We start from the raw sequence: 23,801 nt of genomic DNA, 5'->3' as shown, positions 1-23,801 counted from the left end.
TTGAATGTAACAATTTATTTTGGGTGTGCGATATAAAATAATAAATATTAGAAAAGTATTGGCGGAGTTGGTTTGCCTGGTTTTTTTTTTAGCTTTTAATCCATGATTTGACCGAAACACGTAATTTAAGTAAATTTATATGCATTATATGCTCAGTGGGGGCATATGCATATAAAGCTTTCTACTCATAAAATTTTGCATTCTTCTTATTAACACATCAAAATTTGCCATCAAGCAACGAAGTTCGAGATTAGCCGAGTGGAGAGCGTTGTTGTTTCTAACACGGTAGGGCCTGAGCTCTAATCCTAGTTGAGGCAAAATGCTTATGTTGGTCATGCTTATGTTGTAAATGCTATGTCGGCCGTCTATATCCTATAGCTGTCATATAACTGATTGATCGGAAATGCCATAACTTCGTTGTTTTTTAAGACAGAGGGTTGGGACTTTCCACACATGTTATGTTTGACCAACATATCTAATGTGCAAAATTTCATAAGGATCGGCCGACTATATCCTTTAGCTGTCATACAACGATCGGAATTGGCAAACTTTGGTGTTTTTTAAGTAAGAAAGATGGGACTTGGTACAGATTACTCTTTGGGCAAAATAATTCAATATGTTCAATGTTGGTCAAATATAACATGTGTGGAAAGTGCCAACCCTCTATCTTAAAAAACCCCAAAGTTATGGCATTTCCGATCAATCAGCTATATGGCAGCTATAGGATATAGTCGACCGATCCCGGCCGTTCCGACATATATACTGCCTGCAAAGGAAAGAAGGATGTGTGCAAAGTTTCAACTCGATAGCTTTAAAACTGAGAGACTAGTTTGCGTAGAAACAGACAGACAGACAGACAGACAGACAGACAGACAGACAGACAGACAGACAGACAGACAGACGGACAGACGGACATGCTCATATCGACTCAGGAGGTGATCCTGATCAAGAATATATATACTTTATAGGGTCGGAGATGTCTCCTTCACTGCGTTGCACACTTTTGACCAAAATTATAATACCCTCTGCAAGGGTATAACAAGAAAGGAAAGCTAACTTCGGGCGGAGCCGAAGTTTATATACCCTTGCAGTTCAGTCGCAGTCCGATAGGTGGCGCCACGCATCTATATTATTAGATATACAGCGGATCGTATATAGTCGGCCGATCCTTATGAAATTTGGCATATCGAATTATTTTGACCAAAGAAGCATACATTGAAAATCCCATCCTTCTAACTTGAAAAACAACGAAGTTATGCCATTTCCGATCAATCAGTTATATGGCAGCTATAGGATATAGTCGACCGATCTTTATGAAATTTGGCAGATCGTATAAGTTGGACCAAATAAGAATCCATAGAAAGTCCCAACCTTCTAACTTGAAAAACAACGAAGTTATGCCATTTCCGATCAATCAGTTATATGGCAGCTATAGGATATAGTCGACCGATCCCGGCCGTTCCGACTTATGTACTACCTGCAAAGGAAAGAAGGGTGTGTGCAAAGTTTCAACTCGATAGCTTTAAAACTGAGAGACTAGTTTGCGTAGAAACAGACAGACAGACGGACAGACAGACAGACGGACAGACAGACAGACAGACGGACAGACGGACAGACGGACATGCTTATATCGACTCAGGAGGTGATCCTGATCAAGAATATATATACTTTATAGGGTCGGAGATGTCTCCTTCACTGCGTTGCACACTTTTGACCAAAATTATAATACCCTCTGCAAGGGTATAAAAATATAGACAAACAGACCCACTGGCTTCATTTTGAAAAAACTGTAAAAATCGAATTTCTTGAATAACTTCTGAAAGAAATGTCGGACCGGGTCGGTTGAAGTACCAATCTTCTGAGTCTTCTCATTAAGACATGAGACACTGAAACACAAAGCGGAATTACAACAAAAGTTGCCATCAAGCAACACAGTTCTAGGTTAGTCGAGTGGAGAGCGTCGTGGTTCCTAACACAGAGGGCCTGGGTTCGAGTCCAAGTTGAGTCAATGTTTACGTTTTGCTTTTCAAGCCCTTTTTTATTTGGATTTTATTTTTTAATAAATAAACTAAAATCTGAAAAGATATACATACTCCATATTTTTTAGGGTATTGACCAAATATAAGCAGACTCCAAAAAGCAAAGTTGCCAATCAAATACACACACATGTATAAGTAAATGCAAGCTTCACAAGAGGCTGGACAAAATGGGTAGCTGCACTTACAGGACTATATCTTGAGTTAACGGATTTTGCCAGATATAAGCGATATATCGAAAGTTGCGTCATCTCAAAAGCTATCTACACGTGCAATAAAAAAAAAGGATCAGTCGAGTCAATTTTGAAAAATAATTTTTTTTTAAAAAAAAAAAGTTTATTTTCAGTGTATTTTTGTTTTTTTACTATATAGACGTTTGGTCTCAAAGAAAGTGAAATTGATATTTAAAAAACCATTTCAACGGTGTAAAGCTTTTTTTAATATCTTTCTTAATTATAAAGTTATGAATTTTTTCATTAACAAAGTTTTTTTAATTTTTTGACGTAAGCTAAAGGTATTTCAAAAAGTTGTAGAACAATAGTTGCTCATATGATAGTAACAAACATTTTCCAATTTTTTTCAGGATTTTTAAGATAAAAATAGTGCAAACAGACAAACCGACAAACCGACGCAAACTGGCTTCATTTTGAAGAAGAAGAAAAAATCGAATTTTTTGAATAACTTCTGAATGAAATGTCGGATCGGGTCGATTGAGGTACCAATCGACGCGTATTTAGCTCTAGAATGCGAATATATAAAAATATTCTATCTGGGGACTAAAATGTGTCCACCAGCCCCACTTTAGTGATAAAATTTTTTTTTACTTTCACCCTAATTTCTCCCAAACCAAATAACTTTTGGAATATGTTTCGACAAAAATTATCTAATTGAAACAATACCTTTCGATTGGTATATCATTCATTTAGATCGGTTGCCTACAGAAAATTTTTAATTCTTCGGCTATATATAGAGTTTCCTCGCGCACGCCTAGGCATGCAGGTCGTCACCTCGTGGACTTCCGTCCACAGTGATAGAGCAGCTTTTTAGTCATTACTCGGAGCATTACTAATGCAATTCGCGGCAACATATGACGCCTCTAATTATACGATTTTGGCGCCTTATCTGAAAGCAAACACGACAAATGGGCGGCAGTGTGACGCGGTTGTACCATGAACAACATACCATATAGACGGGCCAACCAGACAATTTTCACCTCCACTTCACGACCAAATCGGGAGACAATTATCCGAAAGACGTTTTTGGCATGGCCCAGACCGAAGCGTCAGTTTCCATACGCCACCACTTGCAATGGCCAAAAATAATGCGAAACAGTTGAGACTATAAGACCCATATAAAAGGAAATAAAACTGCTGCCAACGAGCAATTAAGAGAGCCTGTCTCAGAGCCAAATATGAGGTTTGCTTAGCCGGCTTTTCGGCGGGGGCGGATCATTATAAAGCTGCAATTTGCGCCTGTGACTATAGTCGTCAGATAAGGCTGATGAGGGCAGCCAAGCAAATAAAGAAGTACACCTTAGAAAACGCTATTTCCTGGTCCAATCTAGGAGGTGAAGATATCTGAATTTTCAAAAATTTGTATGATATTTTTAAACTGTTATTAAACTAGCTAATACAGACTTCTTCTGCTCAAGATTATCTCGAAACTGGGATACAAATTTCTTTCTCTGTAGGCGCCATCGAGGGAGAGAGAAGAAGTATAGCAGAGCAGAGACAGAGACAGCTGTTGGTTTTTAGTGCCTTGGGCTTGGCTATGCTTACCTACTGCCAGGGGGCATTAAAGCCGTATAATATTTAATCCGTGTAATTAAGTCCAAGGAGAAAAAAGTATCAAGAGAGAACGGAGCAAATGCGAATGGGTGGTGTCTTCGTGTGCGTGTCCCGCCCCGGCTTTAGTCTTGGAACATAAAAATAAAAATACAGGTTGACTGGGCCTGCTGTTAATGCTGTTGTTGTTTTTAATTACCCTCACAAGCTGGCATACACAGGTACTGACACTTGCATACATGCACACATGTTGTATTGCCATTACTTTATGTTGTTTGCTGTCCATCTGTCCGTCAGTCCGCCAGTCCGCCAGTCCGCCAGTCCGCTTGTCCGCCCCATCCAACGCTGTCCATCCGTGTGGGTTTTCTGGGTCTTGTGAGTGACAAACACTTTGAGGTCACAGTGTGGCATTGCATTGGAAATGGTAAGAGGAAATGGGAAATGTCCAACCCAAACCGGGGTAAACAAACAGAACGAAAGCCGCTCGTTATAGTCCAGGTAACAGCGGTGCTTTGAAGGTCCTTTCCGCCAGATGGAATCTGGTAGATTGCGCAGCGAAGAATTCGAGACTAGGTCTGTGCCTAATGAGCTGATTAGGGTTTGATCTTATTGTCCTTGCGAGCGGACTGCGAATGGCGAGAGATCCTGCCGATAACTTGAGAACCTATCTGATAAATCCCTCTCGAAAACAATGGCACGGAAAGCTGAAGAGTGATGGATCTGCATAGAGTCTTTTCCTGAGAACTGTGAATTATAGGTGTCTTTTGTAACCTAGGATAACAACTGCTAGTTTCTGGTTTCCTTGTGTCATATTATATAAGGTTTCTTTGTGTGATATTGCAGCATCATGTTTAAATCCGAAGATTAAATATGATTCATTCTTCAACATTGGACATTCTTTACTGGCTTACTTTATAAAACCATTCTTTATTTTGAATATTTTATGGTGTTGCAAGTGTCTGCTTGAGCTGCACTCACCTGAACATGGTAATCATATTGCAACCACCGTGCATGAAACCGAAGCCCCATGTTAAAAGACATCTCAGCATCATCGGGCTGCGAGGCTGGAAATGGAGCTGTTGCCGGGCCTGGCACATTTAGCCAAGTGTATATGACTTTGCTATTTGGTGCGTGTAAGATTACACCACTCCCCTTGTACCCTGGCCCGACGGCACCACTCTGCCCGCCCCATCGACCGCACCCGACCCCCGCTCCCCAAACGCCCCTGGCAAAAACAGAGACGTGTCACTAAGCCGCACTTGTACGTCTGTACGTCGCTACATTTGTCGTCTAGTTGTGGTTGCGAGCGTTGTCAGCTTTCTACTCCGTGTTTGCAGCTTAATACCCATTACACCTTAATATTTCGTGCAAATGTCATAAAAAATTCACTTTAACTCTGAGCGCTTCGTGCTACCGAGCGCGTAATCCAATCCTCCAGTTTCAGAGTGCACTTGGGGAAAAACTAGCCCTCACTCTTGAACACTGTTGAATATTTCAGTTGCAGACGCTTCAAGTTTTTGACCCTCAAATTATACCTGAATAAGTCTTTTGAATTAATCATTTTTCCCACTGTATACTCCTAACCACAAAGTCCCCAAAAGCAAACGCTAAAGTGCTCAGGTGATACATAAACCAAAAAAAGAGGAAGGCCAAAAGCTGACAACGGCCTACCTGAACTGGGTCCACTTTTCTGTGGTGTGGTTCGATTATTATCAGTTTCTTAAAATATTAAATTGCTTAATGACCTCGTTTGGGTATTTGTGCCCCTGGCCAAATGGACACGTAAGCGCTAATCCAACCCCAACCCCAACCCCAAAAACCAAAAACAAGAATGAAAACGAACCCCCAGAGCCTGGGAATCGGGACGGCTGGCAATCCTCGTCGGTCGGTATCACCCTCGATAGGTCGATTGGATGACTGGATGACTGGCTGATTGACGTGTCCTGGACAGAATGACGCTTAATTACAAGGGGCAAGCTCCTGGCGGTCCTTGTAATTTTCATGCGCCGTTAAAATAGAAACTCATTTAACTTGTATACACGGACGACCACGGGCATCGACGAAGTTTCCCCCAAATGATTGTGCAAATTATAACAAATATAAAAGTCAGGCGGGCCGATCTGATAAATAATGCAAAAATAGCCAAATGGGGGGCGGTGGGCCAATAGGGCCGTCTGGGGCTCTGGCTTGGTGGGTTTATAATTGAAAGGCATTGCGGCTTTGTTGGGTTTCGGTGTAATTATATACATGACAGGGCTTGGATAATAAATGGCCTGATTACCTGTGACTAAGCCGCAGAACATTCTACCTTGTAGTTATTATTTGTTTTTTTAGTTATGGGGGCCTTTGATAGAGATGACTACTATGGTGGCTTTGTTTTAATGGGGATTCGAAAGCGCCAATTATGGGGGAGGCCACTGAGGTCAGAATCTGCTATTACGGGCCAATCATATATTTTTTATTACAAACTGTTATAAAGGAATATGTTAATAATGAATAAAGTGACCCAGAACTCGTGAGCTAAAAGTGTATGAGGTGTTTGAAGCAGAAGTGGGAATACAACCCTCCTCTTTGTATATTAATCATTTCAGTATTCACTAACAAGCTTGATTGACTTTTTATTAATCAGGGGTTTTTATTTGGCCAAAAGGAGTCAGTCAGCTATGGCCTAATGCCCCCCCTTATGCGCGATTTTCTTTGCCATCAAACAAAATATAAAACTCCCTACGGTCGCCCGGGTCATTATGCTTATCGCATACAATCTGCTTTTCTTTCGCTTCGATTCACAATCAACCCCGACCAAATGTCCCGGGAGGCATTCATAAGTAATCCATCAACTTCATGCATAAAATTGAATAGCAAAAATCGAACAAAACGCCCGCATATGTGACTCTGCGCCTGTGAGTCTGCGTCGCTCTGTGTTTGCATACAATTAGATACAAATCAGAATCAGCTGCCTCTGTCTGGCCACGCCCACCTTCCGTCGCCACCCACTCTCCTGTCCGGAACCCAAAAACAAATCGAACTCCGGGCCGGGCTGGGACGCTTATCGTTTGTCAAACGCTCCACTGACAAAAGACAAGAAAAGGGCTGAGCTGAAATCTTGTTCGCTTCCCTGCCCCATGGCTTACCCTTGTCTCCTCATCCTTCTTCTATATTGTTTGCCGTGATATCGTGAGCAAATAAAATTCCATTCTGCCATAACGGTAAAGTTAAAGTTCCTGTTTGCCAAAACCGCAAAAAAAAAGTTTTAAATTTCGAATTTTTGTTTGCATTTGGCAAACAGTTTGAACCCGATGCAGACCCCAATCTGAATGGGAAACCGTATCCGAATCTGAAAACCGCCAACTTCATTGCGTTTTTGTATCTTTATCTGGTGCTGCCCTCGCTGGCTGTGCATCGCATCCGCTTTTCGGCACAAGTCCTCCAACCACCCATCCACCACTCCACCACTCCACACCACCCACCGCCCAGTGGCATTGGCGCTTTAAAAAGTAAACAGAGGGTGGGGCTATTCCCTATATTTTTTTTTTTTTGTTGGATTGTGTGTGGGGCAACTGGCGAATTGTTTGTTCTGCACAGTGCCGTCGTTTTGTTTAAATAATGAGAAAGAAAAAAAAAAAGAATGGGAAAATATGCGAATGTTTTGCGCCGCCTTTAATGTAAAATTCAAATGTTTACTCAACGCGCGGGCTTCCTCAATGGAATGGGCTCGTGGGGCAGGGAACCACTAGGGGAGTGGGAGGACCAAACTTATACAAGCGAGCGGCATTTGCATGGCTTTCCTTGTTGCTGCTTGCCATAAGAAAGAAATTTAAATAAACCAAAAACATTGTTTGAGTAACGTGTTGAAAATAAACGAAGCCATTCATGGGCACCACCGAGAATTGCAAACAGAAGCGCAAACACACACAGTGCGACTCGTACAGTCCGACGTCCCTAATGCGGTCCGCCCCAAGTCATTCATTTTGGCAAAAATAAATTGATTTTCACATCTTCTAAACTATTTCAAAGTCTAGAGCTTTAAGCCAATTATTCTAGAATTTCCAGGGAGCGTAAAATAGAGTGACAAAATGACAGACCCTGGAGGCTCCACAAAATTCCATTTCTTCCATAAACATTATTGTTGTGGGTTCCAGCTAGAGAGGTATACCTGCATATGCAGATGTAGCTCATGCATGGCTCTAGATATGTGCATATAGGTACGTGTGTGCCCCGTCAGTTGGGCAATTCGCAGACTAAAAGCGAAACCCCTCAATCATGCTCAATCATCCATTGTGGCGCCTCTTTCGGGCCAAGTTGAAGTTGAAGTTGCGTTTCCTGTCGCGCAGAACTCACACTGCACTCCACACTCCACGCCGTGCTCCACGGCTCCATGGAGTACTCCACTATGTTCAACACAGTTCAAACGATATGAAATGAAACGAAATGAATGGCGACAAACTCGTAAGTGGCATGCATTCATTTCTGGGCACGAAACACGACCAGCAAACCAACCATCCAACAGCAACCAACAGAAGCAAAATCCCCATTCCCGTTCGATTCGCACCGAAATGGCGGTTTCTGGGGAAATCATTTTTGCCAAAAGTCTGGGGCCGCGGCACGTTTACTTTTTATTTCTTTGTACTTATGCGAATATTTGCTCGGGACCAACGAAAATATTTATTGAGCACGATTTTGAAATATGAACGTTTTTTACTCGCGAACCCGAGACACAGACCCCGACCAGCAAACACCGAAAAGCGCCTCAGGTTACGCAAGCAATTAGAAGGGACTTATTTGGGTCCGGGGAATCGGTCGGAAGGGGTTGTGTCACTCACTCATGGAAATAAAAATGAAAAGGGCAACCGCAGTTCTCCAAAAATCGGGGCTGTGTGCACCGGAGAGGAAGTAAGCCGGACTACTTTTAAAGGCGGGCTCAGGGGGTAGGGGCACGGGAACGGGAGCAGTGGCAGGAATACTCGATGCTATCAATGCAATCAACTGAACAAAGGACAAGGCCTCCGGCGACAGGATCAAGAGCCTGTAAGGGGGCTAACGACCCCTCTGGGGTAACATGACCCGGTTCAAAAGATGCCAGAAATTAATCTCAAAGCGACTCAATTCCTACTTTGCTAATGATGGGGGGTGGGAATCCTATCTTGAGTCTTAAAAAACTTAGAAGTTTGTGAATTTTTTATAGATATTGATAATCCCTGACTTGCTACCCAAATTAAATTCAACCCATTGGTCTGGAAACCTTTCTTGCAATTTTCCAATTACCTGACGGATGGTAATTGCTTTCGTCCAAATGCCAAGACCTTTTAATAACTCTGGCACTGGAAGTCCTGAGGTAGATTTTTTTTATGGCTATATCTTCTTCGGAACAAGCTAGGGCCCCACCCTTCCCTGGGTCCAACCCTCGCCATGGGGCCTTTACATGCAAACTGCACATAAAGCTCCGCCCCAGTCCGGGCCTGTCTATCTCGCAAGAACACGAGTCTATATAGAGTTGCGTGCATGTCTCGGGCCATCATGAAAGATATAGTCAGGCCCGACTTTGTTGCATATGAGTGGAGTATGTACATGTGTACCTGCGGCAAGAGGTATTCAACAACTCGTATGGGGCGCGGCCGCTGCCTCTCCAAATTCATTAAAAAAAGACTGATAATCAACAAATTTATAGGCGTATGCCAACACATCAGTGTCTCGGGCAAGGCGGGGTGGTAGGGAGATTGAGGTAAGGGGCACCCCGTCCCCTGGCTCCGGGCCCCGGGCCACGGGGCAGGTCTCTCGTGTAATTTGCGCACGCTTATCAAATTGTAAAATCAACTTTCAATTCGAGACAAGAGACTTGCCGCAACCCAAGACGTGAGCAATAACAAGCCAAGTGATATTTTATGTTCACCATAATAATTCTGATTATGGGAAATCGATAAAAATCAATTTGCAATTTGTAGACAGCGCCCTGACGATGGTCACACCCAGCCTCCTAGTCTCTGCTCCCAGTCCCCAAGCTGCATTCATTTTTCTCAGTGCCAATTAATCGAATCGATCAATGAAAAAGTCGTTTATTATTGAAGAAACTTTTAATTACACGCGCCTCGAATTAAATGCAATTATTTTGTAAATGAAAAATGTCCGATGATTAAGCCAATTTAACTAGTACCTCCGAACTAGTACCCCCCAAGAATCCCGCTCACCCACCTGGCGGAAAAACTAATTAGGTGGCGTGTGAACGGATACACCTGAGCTGATGTGGCTTTTGTCGATGGAGCCAGCGGCGAAAAAATCAATTTAAAAATGTCAAAGACGAACGCGCTCGGGACAGCACCACATCCACGTTCATGTCCGCAACCACCATCCCTGTGGGGCACCACCCTCTCGTCCTGTGCAGCAGACCGTGTGAAGTGACAAGGGCGACAAGAGGCAACGCCCCACAACACCCTCGGCACACAGCTCCCACCGATTTCCACTCACCTAAAGCAATTTGTATATTTTAATAGATGAAAGCCAGTTCGCCTTTGAGGGCGGTACACCGCCAAAGAGGCGATTCGATTCCCTGGCATTCTGGCAGGCGACCAACGAAAATCATTTTGGGTTCTGGGTTTTCGGTTCCCTTTAGTTCGGTTCTGGGCGAAAAGCTCTTAAAATGCTTTGAATTTAATTGAATTACCCGGTCGGCTCCTTGGTCTGCTCTGTTCTTCTGCCCGATTCGGCTTCAATTCAGCACAGAAATTTAGTTGGGGCCCCGTAAATGTTTCAATGCTGCATTTGTTTATTTGGCTTTTAGTTCGGAAATGTACGAACCGAGCCGGAGATACAACTTCTTGACATTCGATCGCACCGCGCATATGGGGCGCCTCGTTCTGGGGCGCTGCTCCTTCTGCCAGGCCACACAAAGTTGTCTGCCAGCCAGCTAGCTCGCACTGTTTGCATTTAATTTTGTGAAAACAAACAAACGAACACAATAAACTGCGGCTCTAAAGTTATGATGAGGGTCGTGAAAGGAAAATGTCTGTGTCCAAGGGGACGTCGAGTGATATAAGCGGGTAAATGGTAAATGGAATGAAATCACCATAAGATACAGGCGGCACTCAAATATAGCATTCACGAGCGGAATCGAAAGATGAGCCATTGTGCCTCCATTTAAAATCTATAATCTCTCTGGGTCACTTATGAGTGGTGTTGAATGTCTTGACAGTCAATGTGGGATGAACTGAAAACATCTTTTCAAATCTGTCTAATAAGGCCAGATTTCTGGGAAAAAGGAAGTCGTTTGAATAAACGGAAAACACCAACTATATTTAGTCACATGACTATTACATTTTTGAACGTAACACTCAGTGATTCAGTAGAACGTTCACGACTTTTGACATTACTCACAATCTAAATTACCTCCCAAAAATATGTTTATAGCCAGCATGAGTAACATAAGCCATAAAAAGCAATTAAAACTTTTACAAGCCCCGTAGATCTTTAGACTCTACAGTAAGGCCTAGGCTGATTCATAGAAGCAATTTTTTACGCCAGTTATCTTCTCCAGTCGATGTGGAACCCAATCCAGATCCAGACAATGAGCCTCCATAGAAACTGGCTCCGTTCTTAAACTAAAAGTTTATGGAATTATTTTGAAAAGTCATACGCATTGTTTGGGCAACAATTTATCACCGCCATAGACTCGTATCGAAGCCGGGCTTTTGTGCGGCAGCTCCTGAGCTGCGTTAAGGCAAACTCACCGAATATGGCATAAAAACCAAAGCCAGCAGCCGCTGCCACATCAATCACCGGCTGACAAGCCACCTAAATACAATATAAATATATTGTGCCGGCAGGGAGGCCATACCAGCCTCTGTCCGGACTCCGGAGTCGTTATAATCTCGGATAGGCTAACCCCGGCGACTTATCGCATATGTGCATTACATTAAGCTTAATTAGTATTTCAGAGAGCTGTCTGGCGGAGGAAGCCGCGACTAGTAGCTGCTACACATAAAAAAGTTTAAATAAGAAAGGGTTTTATCTTTCAACTTATCAGCAATCTCTAAAAATGGACCTAAATAAACCTAAATCATCTCCTTCATTAAAGCTTCTTAGTTTCTATCTATATTGCCAAGATAATCCTCAAGAAAATCAAAAGCCCTGTCATCTAAACTTCTGATATTCACTTAATAGATTTCTCTCAGTGTGAGTCGTAGAGAATTGGAGACTGTGGGAACCCTCGGACTCTGATTAATGAAGCGTTGTGTTCAACATTTTATGCATAAATTGCGGCACGTACAATAAATTACGCCAAATAATAAATTGTAAATTATGCAAAGCGAAATGAAACGTTTTCGAATATGTATGTACCATAAAGCGGATAAGGTCATCGGGGGGGTAGTATATATGAGGCTATGCTGCCATTTCATGCGAAAGAGATTTGCAAACCTGATTCACTTGAAGCCAAAGCAATATTGCACACAAGTTGATTCCCATTTGGAATTCCTTCGGCTTCGTTACAGCCAGCCAGAGACCCCAGATTCGAAATTCAAAATTCTAATGAAATCGTAATTTGCTCTTCTGAATTCTCGGATTGACCCAGCCAAGTGCGACCATCGACTCTGAAGACTTTTAAGAATTTCCATTGAATTATGGCAGCGACCTTTTTAGTTTCCTTTCATTTTCGTTCTCCCTTTGTTTTTCCCATTTTCACAGTGCTGGTGCCCTCTGTTTTTTCTTTTCCCTCGTGCAATTTATCGTAATGAGTTTTATTTTTATTGCATCAACGTGTCGAGTGTCTCCAAGTGCCAGATGAAAAGAGATCCGCAGATCCGGGGATCCAGTGGTCCGGGGGTGCAGCGGAATGAGTCACAGTCAGCAATTAATTTCCGAAGTGCCAGTCCAGTCCCAGTCGCTTTGATGAGGTTGAAAGTTGTTGATAATGAAGAAGATGCCGTCGCCCCTGCTGGATGTGCATTTTAATTAGAAATCATCCGAGAAGAGCCAGAAGAGGTCTCCCAGGTAAATGACATTAAAAATGCATGCAGCACAATTAGCAGATACTTACGAAACATTTCAAACTCACACTTCAATCTCACGGATTTGCAGCTGCGGGCATGATTCCGGGATACGATTTCAGGGGGCAATGGATGAGTAGAAGTGACTGCCACTACGAAAATGCCCGAAGGGAAAAATCATAGAAATTTAAATAAACATAGAGAAAAACCCCTATGGATTGGAGCACTTCTGGTATCCCACACCCACTCACTTCACTCATCACCTCGGAGGGAATGAGGAACTTTGCACTTTGTAAATTATCGAACGTGATGGGAGTTACGAGCTCCAAACACAACCCTAGCAATGAATAGCCGTTCGCAATGAGTTCACACCAGCCACCTCCATCCGGCACCCCCACACCCACCGTCCCAGTGGTTGTTTGTGAGTGTTGCAGATGCATGAAGCAATTTCGCAATGCAACATCGGTCGAGAATGAGTACGCGGGGCAGCATTTAAAGCGCTTTAATGCCGGCACTTAAGCACTGCCAGCCACCCCACATACGCAGTAGTCCCACCGCCGGGTCTCTCCCCAGGCCAGCCCTTTTTTTCAACAATGGCTCATTTGCAGACGCGTCGGCAACTAAAAACAATTTAACAGACACGCTAATATATGTACATCTTATGTGCGATGTTTTATCGCGTGTGGGGGTCTGTTTCAATGTGGGGCAATACATTGCTTCTCCGTCCGCTTGTCTGCCAGTCCGACGGTCCGCCTGTCCGCCTGTCCGTGTGCCCATTGGCCCGTTTGTCCGGATATCTGTGGGCAAGTGTGATTTACAATTTGCCCAATATACAATGGCAGAGAGCAGTCAAAGGCGGCGACGTCCGCGCGAGATCGTAAAAACCCCAAATATGTCGGGGGCATTATCTGCGGGCCTCTCCTTCGGCTGGCGGCCAGAACCACTTTCGTTAGCTCGTAAAACTGTCTATAAAACGCAATGATAATAAAAACCCAGCACGGACGACTCATTTACGTACTGTATGTGTTGCCGTTTTCATCCCAGTTTCTGAGTTTCAGAGTTTCAGTTTGAGTTTTGATGCTGATGCTGATGAGGGCTGAGACCTGATGCTCGTCGTCCTCCTCCTCGACGTCGTCCTTTAGTGGCACTTAGAGCTGGAGACTCGAGGTTGGAGGCTCCAGACTCGAGTTTGCTTGGAGACGGGCCAGCGTATCGCCTTTCACGATGCCTTTTGTAAATTGCTTTTTGAATTTCGTAAAAGCGCATACTCACACTGTGGAAAAAAAGTATGAAGACGGATGGAGGGGCATCTGGTATTGGGGAAGGGAATCTCATAAAAAGAGAAAAATCTTTTTAGGGTTTCTCTTGGCTGGACTCGTTTTTATTGTTGGCCCGTTTTGTTGTCACCAACTGTTCGGCATTTCTTGCCTTCAGATCCTTTGACATTTGAATAGTTCATTAATTTCGCAAAAGAAAGAAAAATGTGTATATAAAACACACTCACCTTGTCGCGTTGGAAACTTTGAAAGTCGCTTTTCTATGCTCGGTTTTCTTTTGTCCCCGGGGCGGCCTTTGTTGCTGTTCATCAATTTGAAAGGTAAGCCGGCAGCCTTGTTCTTCCAGTTTGGGAAAACCCAAACTCAAACCCAGTTCCAATCCCAATCCCCAGAAACAGTTTCAATTGAATTGTGCGTCGCGCCATAGACTGGAGTACTCATTCAGTCACTCAGTCGGTCATTCAGACGGAGGGACGTTGTGTCTTTTACACAGAAAAAAATATATAATTGGAATGGGAAATAAATTATGAAGGTATAAGCGAGATCCTTGTCAAACAGTAGATTTAATTTGGCATTTACCTTTACACTTTTTAAATAGATAATTTTTTTTTAGAGTGCATCCACTTTGGTAACTATTCACTCAACAATGGACTGGCCAACAGTTTTCGATCCGACCCGTTTGTTCGCCGCTCATTAGCATTTCTTTTTTGGACTGGCGAGCTGCTTTTCTTGCCAATTTCGGGCGACAGGAACTGGCCTTTCCGCCTCATCCCGAGCTTTAGCTAAATGAATCGGATTGGATATATGGCCATGATTGTTCAGACCCAATCTGCATTTGAATCTGTATCAATGTAGCTGTCCGACTAATTGTGAGGCTCAGACAGAGGACCGGAAATGATTTGCACACTCGTCTGAAAGATTGTATGTATAATGGCTCATTAGCAAAGATGGAATAAAGAAAGAGATCCACAGTGGATATCACGTGGCTATTTTTGGGGAGGGTGGGATACCTGATTGTATAAACCTTGTTATTAACTCTATTGTTGTCCGCAGATGGCTGAGCTATCTGACAATTTGCAAATTCCAAAGCATTCTGGGATCCTTCCACCTCGGATTCCAGCTTCTGGCGTAACTAATGCTCAGATTAATGCATTTCATACGAAAATATTTATCAGGCTTGTGCACATGTACAATGAGTGCTCTGTAGTTTATATTTCGCAGAAGCGGCAAACAAATTTTTTCTGTAGTAAGCCAGAAACAACTACAGCATGAACAAATTATACTCATTCGAGTAATCGGCCTTTCTGCACAACTAAGCAACCAGTTCGGAACAAAAACAAAACCGGAGAAGAGCAACACTGGGAGGTAAAAACAAAAAACACATTTTCGGGGCAGTCAGCTCGAATTCACTAACTAGGTTGGATTTCCTAGAACCCGATCCGAACGACAATAGACCACAGGCTTGTCCATGGCACGATAGGAGCTCTGCTCTCATATCTGTTACGACTTTACTGCTTTATTTTTTTTTTGAATGGGCAAGAACACACACAGGCATGGTCATCTACAACACCAAACACCGAACTCTTCTGTCCGTGGGGACCTTTGAGGCCCTCCGTTCCAATCTTCCATCTCATGTTGCCGGGGCCCAACAAAAATGATTATGTATTAATAAGTGTACGATATTCCGGCATAAGGAACAAAGCCCTGCCAAGACAAAGACAATGGATCGGGACCGGGAGGGTGAGCAGCGCCATAAAGAGCCAAAATGTAGTTAAAATAACATTTTTTGGGACGGAGGGGGCGTGGCTGTGCGTGAGTTTTGCCCATTGAAAGCCTACAATCCCCAATCCCCAGAGCCGTTGGTACTCCTCGGCCCATTTCGGGGGAATCTTCTGTGGTCTCGAACGATTCTGTTTGAACACCAAAACTGGGGAATGAATGAGTTTCGGTTCGGCCTCTGGTTCGGGGTCGGGGTCCGCTTCTGTTTCTTTTCTGGGTGCTGTCCTGGTTTTGGATTTGTTTCTGTAGCCGCATATCGCTTTGTTTCGCATTTTTAGTTTTAGTTGTTTTTAGTTATTTCTTTTTTAGCAGCTTTTTTTGTTTTGTCATGACCGAAAAACACACAAAAACCGCACTGATCTGGACAAAGTTTGCGAGGATTTGGAATGCCCTTTTCGGGGAACTTGGTGACTTACCTTGAATGTCTGATGATTGCTTAAAAATGTATGAAGGCTCTGGCCTAAACACAAGCCGTAGTTCCAATGTTTCTTCTCAGAAGTAATTCTGATTAGTAATCAAAATTCGTTTCATGTTCCAGTATTCTCAAGTAATTACAAACGAATTCAAAAATTAAAATAAATGACCTGAGATGTCCTCGTGCATTATTTCACTTCAATCAGAGAACATGATTTCCTGTCATTCGAAGCAAAACTTCATTTGAGGAAATCCCTGAAGATTCCCCGGAATAAACACTGTAAAGGGCATATCCAATTCGATGCCATGCCGGGGCCGGGCTATTCATCTTGTTTTCGACTTTATTGTTCTCAATGTTGACAAGAACGTACCGAGGATGAGAATGAGGATGAGGACAGGACGTGCTCGGGCTGCCGTTGGTGTTGTTATTGTTCGGGGGAAAAATGTTCCAAGTTTTCTTTGAACAATCCACTTTGAAGGCATAAATTATGCCTTCAGTTTTCACTGTGCATGAGTTGTTGGCTGTCAGCTGTCGCCTCGTCCTGGTCCCCCCGTCTCGTACCCTGTTCTCGTCCTCATCCGCATCATCGTCCTTCAGCCCGAGACCCTCCCTCCCAGATGTCCCTCCCCCTGTGCAGTCACAAAAGCTTAACTCGCCTTTTGTGCACAAAAACTTTCCGGGCCCTGCAGCCCTCGGCGCAAGAAAACAATCTTCAAGGGTTGTCTGACAGACTGGCAGACAGACAGACTGGTCGGGTCGGTTCCCGTCCCTCCTTCTCCACCTCTTTATTTATTTTTTTTGGGGCCTCGTTCTGTAATTAATTTGATATGCAACCAAGCGTTTTTGAAGTTTATATTGTTTGTCTTAGTCGAGGGCACTGCAAAAAATGTCGGACATACTGCATGCTCTGTGATTCATAAGTCAAAGGATAGATTTTCTCTCGGTGCACATCCCAGTGTGTGTTCGGGTCGCTCCAAAAGACCTCGACCCGGAGAACGGGTTGAAGTGGTGGCCGCCACTCGAATATTCTTCTATGGATGCGCTCGAGCACTTTCCTGGAGACAAAGGCAGCTGATATTCAACGCGTCTTCTGTCGTACAAAATTCATAAGTTTTGATTTATACATGCTTAACTATTTTCGTGACCCAGCCCCCCGGATCTCAGACAATAGTTTTTCCCTCCATTTCGTTCAGGCTTTTTTTTTTGTCAGGCAAGTTCGGATCGGATCGACTCAGTTGGGTTTCTGTTAGCTTGGGGTCCACCGGAACACTTGTGCTCTTTGTTGGGGCCCCCAGACTTTGATGAGGTTCGGTGTATTGAAACTGGAACTCGACATTGTTATGCATATTGTACAATTGTTATGTGAAATTTATATTATCCACACACAATACCTTCGATTGTCTGAGCTACTTCTTAGAATCGTAGTTTATGAGTATTTTTCATGACAGCAATTTTCAATTAAGGCCCTCCAACTGGATGGTCAAAAGGGGGGAATTCTATGGCTTCGTTTTTGGTATGAATGAGGTGGGTCTTGGGATCGAGAGGTGTGGCCGCCGCAGCCATTCAGTTGATTGAGTTGAAAACTATGCTGAGTGGAGGGGCGTTTGATTGATGCGAATTTTGATAGATTGAGTGGGAAAGTAGTTGGAACTTTTATTTTCCAAGAGCTTCAAGAAAATCAATGTAAGAGTCGGCGTTTTGCATAAAAAATTAAAAAAACTTGTGTACACATAACAGATGTCTTTTGTTATTTCATTCATTTCGCTCTTAAGCCAAAGCCACCCCATTAATATGCTTCAATGTCAAAAATGGCACCATGTTTCCTGCTAATGGAATTCCTGCTTAGTTTCATCATCATTTTTCTGAAATATTCATACGCCCCAAGTCTCCGTCACTTTGGTCGTGTCAAGAAAGACTTTGCCAAGTTTCCTGAGTTATGTACACACATGTGGCGGTGGCAGAACCCCAGGAACCCCAAGCCCAGAACCCGGGTCTTTGGTTCGTGCATCAGCAGCATTGTTGTCGCAAGTGTTTCATTTTTCTCATTTTAATACTTTTATTTTGAAGTTGTGCAAGCACAATCATCCGTGCCACATATGCAGCATATGTTATAACAATAATAGCGGCAACAGCAGCAACAACAAAAAGCAAATGTCTCTGGCACTTTTGTTAACTTGAACTAACACAAGCACTTGTACGCCGAACTAGAACGCCCACAGCTGTGGCGAAAATAGTAGAGGAAAGGTTGCCACTAAAATACAGAAAATTATGTATACGCCTAGGTGTCCAATTGTTCGACAAAGTGTGTTATGAGGAGGAGACAAGTAAGCCAATCTATTTAGCAAGCTATCTAATATCCTAGGGAACTGACCACAGCTGTAAGTGAAAATTCTATGCAGGGACCGACATTTGAGCATTAATATGTATGTAGTGCCTCATTTGTTTGAACGGGTGCCGGCAAATGACCTCGAGTTATACATATACATATAGAGCACTTGTTCGCGATTACACACGGACTTTGCTACATATTCCCAGTGCGGCAACTTTTCCAGACCGAGGCTCAGAGCTCTCGTCTGTGGATAGCAGCCAGTGTCTCGGCATTCGCCCATTGACACCCACATTTAGCACCACCCAACTTTAGTGGCGCCCAGTCGTCACCGTCACCCCTCACCCACTAGCGTCGAGCACCACCCAGCACCCGGCACACGGCCACCCACCGATGTCGTCGGGATGGCTCGGCTTAAGTTAATTACATGCCGGTCGACGCCTCGTTGCATAAATGTGTGACCCTCTTCTTCGAGCATCGGTCGCTCTCTTTCGTCCGACCAGCTGCTGTCTTGCTCTCGCCAGCCTTATCCGTGTCCAGCTGTGCGGCTTGGGCCATTTTACAACTGTTGGCAAACGACCTTCCCAAAATGCGGCTCATTGTTGCTGTTGCTGTTGCCGCTGCAGCCGTTTTCCTTTGTTTTCCCGCTGCTCCTGTGACACGCCTTTCGAATGCGCAGGTTCCTCGCATTCAGCGGAGAGTGTAGGAGAAAGCCGGAGAGAAAGCAGAGAAGTGCGCAGAATCTATCCCTCTCTCTCTGTTGCTCCGGCTTACCGACTTTACGCATTTCCCTCTGGTTGCCCACGGGAATCCCCGCTTCCAGTGAACCTGAAACAGACGGTCGCCTGTCTGCACTGGAAGCGAAAATGAGGAAAACTCCTGCAAGGCGTGGCGGTGGACGATGAGTGGTAGGGTGGTAGGATGATGGGGTGCCGGGGTGTGGAAAAGTGGGCAAGTGGTTGGGGCGGATGGGCGAATGGGGGGTGTCGGGTCTGGTCTGGCTCATGAAGTTACTCAGACATGCATAAAAATGCCGGTTTTATTATGTCGTTAGGTTCAATCGAGTGTCGGCGTGTGTGTGTCTGAACTCGCATCTGTATCTGTGCGGACTGGCTCGTATCTGTATCTGGGGAATACAGTGGCGGATGGTTCGTCTGGGTGTGCGAAAACTCCTTTAAAGGCTCAGTCAAACAAAAAGAGGATATTTATATATAAGAAAACAAACTGGGGAATAAGAAAAGCTTCTTTTTATTTCCTCTCCCGTTTTGGGAGGTAATTTGACTGAGTTTTCGGGGGAGTTGCGGGATGAGTGGATAGATAGTTGCTGGCGAACAGACGGGCTATCGTAAAATTCGTCCGGACCCAACCCTTTTTCGGCCATAAACGGGTTTTATGTAACATTCGCCCACGGCATACATAAAATGAAATATAAAAGTGTCTCTCGCCCTCCCAGTGCTCAGCTTTCTATGGTTTATTTGCTGGCCTGCATCCTTGGCCCCACAACCGAGATGACAGAGATGGAGATAAGTCCGACGAAAGAGAGGACCTGAGGTAGAACCATTTACAATATAGAGATCGTGGATGCGGCGGCTGTACACTTATGTACAATTTTGAAATATGCTTGTGACTAATTTAATTTATTTGCCATTGTTGTTCGTGAATTGTGGGATTTCCTTTTGCTTTTCTAGGTTTTCATTATTGCTCGAGGCCAGGGGCCAGGGGCTCGGAGCTCGGAACACGGAACTCGGAATTCCTCGCAGCACTTTGTTGTCGCTGCTGGTTCGGGAATTGCCCTGCCATTGATTTCATTTTTCTTTCCGTCTTTTTTATTGCCCTAACGAGCTACCAAAGAGCTCTCGGCCCACATGGATGATGGTGGGTGGGTGGATGTCGGGTGGCGTTTAGTGGAATGGCGCTGGATCTTCGCCCCGTAATATATTGGTATAATTTTGTCATAAAAATGAAAACTTTTACAATTAGGATTTTTGGCATTTTATTTATGAGCTCAAGCTTCACAGCTTACAGCTCGTGGGTTGTTTGTTCGCTTGGCAATTTGTTCAATTGCCGCACACACCCACCAAATGGGGTCTGACTCTCCAAGATATATATTCCATATATAATGCTTAAGTGGACCTTCGAGTGAATGCGATGCGCTCTGCTGAGCTGACTTGAAAATCTGCTGACTTTATGACGCAACGGAAATCTTGATAAATTGTCAAGCTGCATCGATGGCACTTTAGAGATATTTCAGAAAGGGGAAGTAATAATAATAAAAGAGACCTAACCCTTACTTTAATTAAGCCTTTAACATTGATATATAAACTCTAACCAAAGACTATTAAATTGAAATTTATTTTAAAACTATTATGTATATTATATTCATACCATCAAGATGAAAAAAACCAAAAATTGAAATTAAATTCAGAAATGGAATAACAAAAACCGCAATGGACATAAAAACATTCTGGCTAAATCATCCAGCTTCATCTACAAATGAAATTCCAACCAGGACCAGAAACTATTTTGCAAGCATTTCCCATTTATATAATTCAATTTGGTTTTATTGTTCATTGGATATTACAAAACATTTCCAAATGGCATTTATCAAATTTTGCAATCTCTGGCTTGTGGATTTGCGAGAGTGTTTGTGTCCCATTGATTTTGGCATTTTCCCCCACCAGTCACCATCCATTGCCTGCAGCCTCGGGATATCAACCCACTGTAACACCCACTCGACCTTCACAGCTTGTGCGGCCATAAGCGCCAAAATATATGGCCAATAATTTTGTGTGCATGCCAATGCCAAATATGCAAGCTGCACTACCAATACCAATAGCAATAGCATTGGCCAAAAAACAAGTTGCACTCTCCGACAAAGTCAAATCCAAAATCGTGGGCAACGGCCAGGCCAACATAATAAATTCAATTGAATTGGAGAGGGAGAAAATGGAGGGTGAAAAAAAGGATGTGAAACGGACATCGGGGAAATAAGAGATAAAATAAGTGAAATATAAAAATAAGAAAAACAGGAATGGAATACAATTTTTAATTCCGCTTCTCTGTGTCTGTTGACACAAACTAATTTATGGCATTTACAAGACAACAACAGCAACAGAAACAGCAACATTTTTGCACATCAACAATTTCCATTGCCTGCTGTGGCAAATTAGCCAGCAACAGCAAGTAATGCTATATTTTTTTTGTTGCCTTTTTTTCTTAAAAATATACTTTTTTTTCTACTGCGGCAGCCGCGTGTATAAATTTTGCAACAGCAGCAAGCTGCAGCAAAAAGGAAAGAAAAACGGCAAAAGATTTGCCTGCTGCTGCGACTCTTGCTGCGACTGCTGCTGCTGCTGCAGCATGTATCTGTCGCTTGTTTTCTGCTTAAATTATAGACATTTGACTTGGCTGTGACTACACAAACAACATTTGGCATGCAATTTTTCTTGCTAATTTGCATGACAGTCAGTGCTGGCTCTGGACTGGCGCATATTTTTCTCTCACAGCGCCTGGGAAGTTCTCGGCGACAACTTCCTTGCAAAGTCGGAAAGTCGGAGAGTCTGCAATATTTGTAATTAAGCAATTTATTTGCCGCCGCATGCTGTGGATGCTGCTGTTGCTGTTGCTCTGCTACAGTAGCAACATTTCCGCTCTGACTAAGCCAAATTAAAAAAAAACAAGAAAGGAAAGCTAACTTCGGGCGGAGCCGAAGTTTATATACCCTTGCAGTTCAGTCGCAGTCCGATAGGTGGCGCCACGCATCTATATTATTAGATATACAGCGGATCGTATATAGTCGGCCGATCCTTATGAAATTTGGCATATCGAATTATTTTGACCAAAGAAGCATACATTGAAAATCCCATCCTTCTAACTTGAAAAACAACGAAGTTATGCCATTTCCGATCAATCAGTTATATGGCAGCTATAGGATATAGTCGACCGATCTTTATGAAATTTGGCAGATCGTATAAGTTGGACCAAATAAGAATCCATAGAAAGTCCCAACCTTCTAACTTGAAAAACAACGAAGTTATGCCATTTCCGATCAATCAGTTATATGGCAGCTATAGGATATAGTCGACCGATCCCGGCCGTTCCGACTTATGTACTACCTGCAAAGGAAAGAAGGGTGTGTGCAAAGTTTCAACTCGATAGCTTTAAAACTGAGAGACTAGTTTGCGTAGAAACAGACAGACAGACGGACAGACAGACAGACGGACAGACAGACAGACGGACAGACGGACAGACGGACAGACGGACATGCTTATATCGACTCAGGAGGTGATCCTGATCAAGAATATATATACTTTATAGGGTCGGAGATGTCTCCTTCACTGCGTTGCACACTTTTGACCAAAATTATAATACCCTCTGCAAGGGTATAAAAACCTAAAAACTATTTTCAATTGATTGAAGTACATGGTACGAAAGGGATTTGAAAAGCGGATGTGACCATTTGGCTTGCTAACATGACAGCAATTAGTTACGAAATCTTCCCAGGAAAAGCCCTTCAGTTCGAACTTCTGCTAACAGGGCGTATGTGCAATGTTGTGAAAATGTATAAAAAATTGCTGAAATGAATGAAAAAATTGTTTCTTAAGATGGATTATCGGTTTTGAAACTATTCTACAGATATATATCTTAATATAGAATACTTCTTCTCCAAATAGCTTATTTTGAAATAACAATGGGTTATTGCTAATAATTTCTTGATTAAATAAATACATTTCAAACATATAAAAGCTTATAAATTCCATACATGTACATAGGGACATATACATGCATGTATTACATATATCTACCTATCTACATAAATATATAATATAATATATTAAGTCTTTCCATCCATTCGAAATTTGCATGCAAAAATGGGAAACATTTGATTGCCTACTTCTAGGGGCCGCAAGTGCTCATCTTGGACCAAGCCGTCTGGCTATTAAATATTTGAACTAGAAAAGTTTTCCTCTATGAGATGCTGCTCGTTGCAGTTGCACTTTCAACCCGCACAAACCCACACAGCTGCACAAAGGAAAAACGTATGAATACGAACGTGTGTGCATTTGTGGCAACTTCTTATGGACATTCCCATCATAATGTAGATGGGTTCTGGGTTCTGGGTTCTGGGCTCGGAATGGCGATGGCAATGGAGATGGGTTTGTTTGCCAAGACTTGGCAGTAACTTTGTCGTGGATGCAAGTTCCTTGGA

The 23,801-nt window shown here is 43.2% G+C and overlaps 3 long non-coding RNA genes across 3 annotated transcripts; 1 reads left to right on the top strand and 2 right to left on the bottom strand.

The window, feature by feature from the left end:
- Window positions 1-13,644: 13,644 nt before the first annotated feature.
- LOC116654540 lies at window positions 13,645-14,408 on the bottom strand. The gene is made up of 4 exons (XR_006508056.1): window positions 14,300-14,408; window positions 14,068-14,232; window positions 13,814-14,011; window positions 13,645-13,761 (listed from the first exon to the last, which is right to left on the bottom strand). It is a non-coding gene; the product is annotated as an uncharacterized LOC116654540 (long non-coding RNA).
- A 60-nt stretch (window positions 14,409-14,468) lies between these two features.
- LOC116654542 lies at window positions 14,469-15,048 on the top strand. Its single transcript, XR_004309775.2, has 2 exons — window positions 14,469-14,604; window positions 14,686-15,048. It is a non-coding gene; the product is annotated as an uncharacterized LOC116654542 (long non-coding RNA).
- Window positions 14,719-16,121, bottom strand: LOC123258397. The gene is made up of 2 exons (XR_006508057.1): window positions 15,083-16,121; window positions 14,719-14,983 (listed from the first exon to the last, which is right to left on the bottom strand). It is a non-coding gene; the product is annotated as an uncharacterized LOC123258397 (long non-coding RNA).
- Between the last annotated feature and the right edge of the window lie 7,680 nt (window positions 16,122-23,801).

Source organism: Drosophila ananassae, chromosome 2L (assembly GCF_017639315.1).
Source record: "Drosophila ananassae strain 14024-0371.13 chromosome 2L, ASM1763931v2, whole genome shotgun sequence".
Taxonomy (NCBI): Eukaryota; Metazoa; Arthropoda; class Insecta; order Diptera; family Drosophilidae; genus Drosophila; species Drosophila ananassae.
The sequence above is the reverse complement of the archived record's forward strand: the minus strand, read 5'-3'. Positions and strand labels throughout refer to the sequence as shown.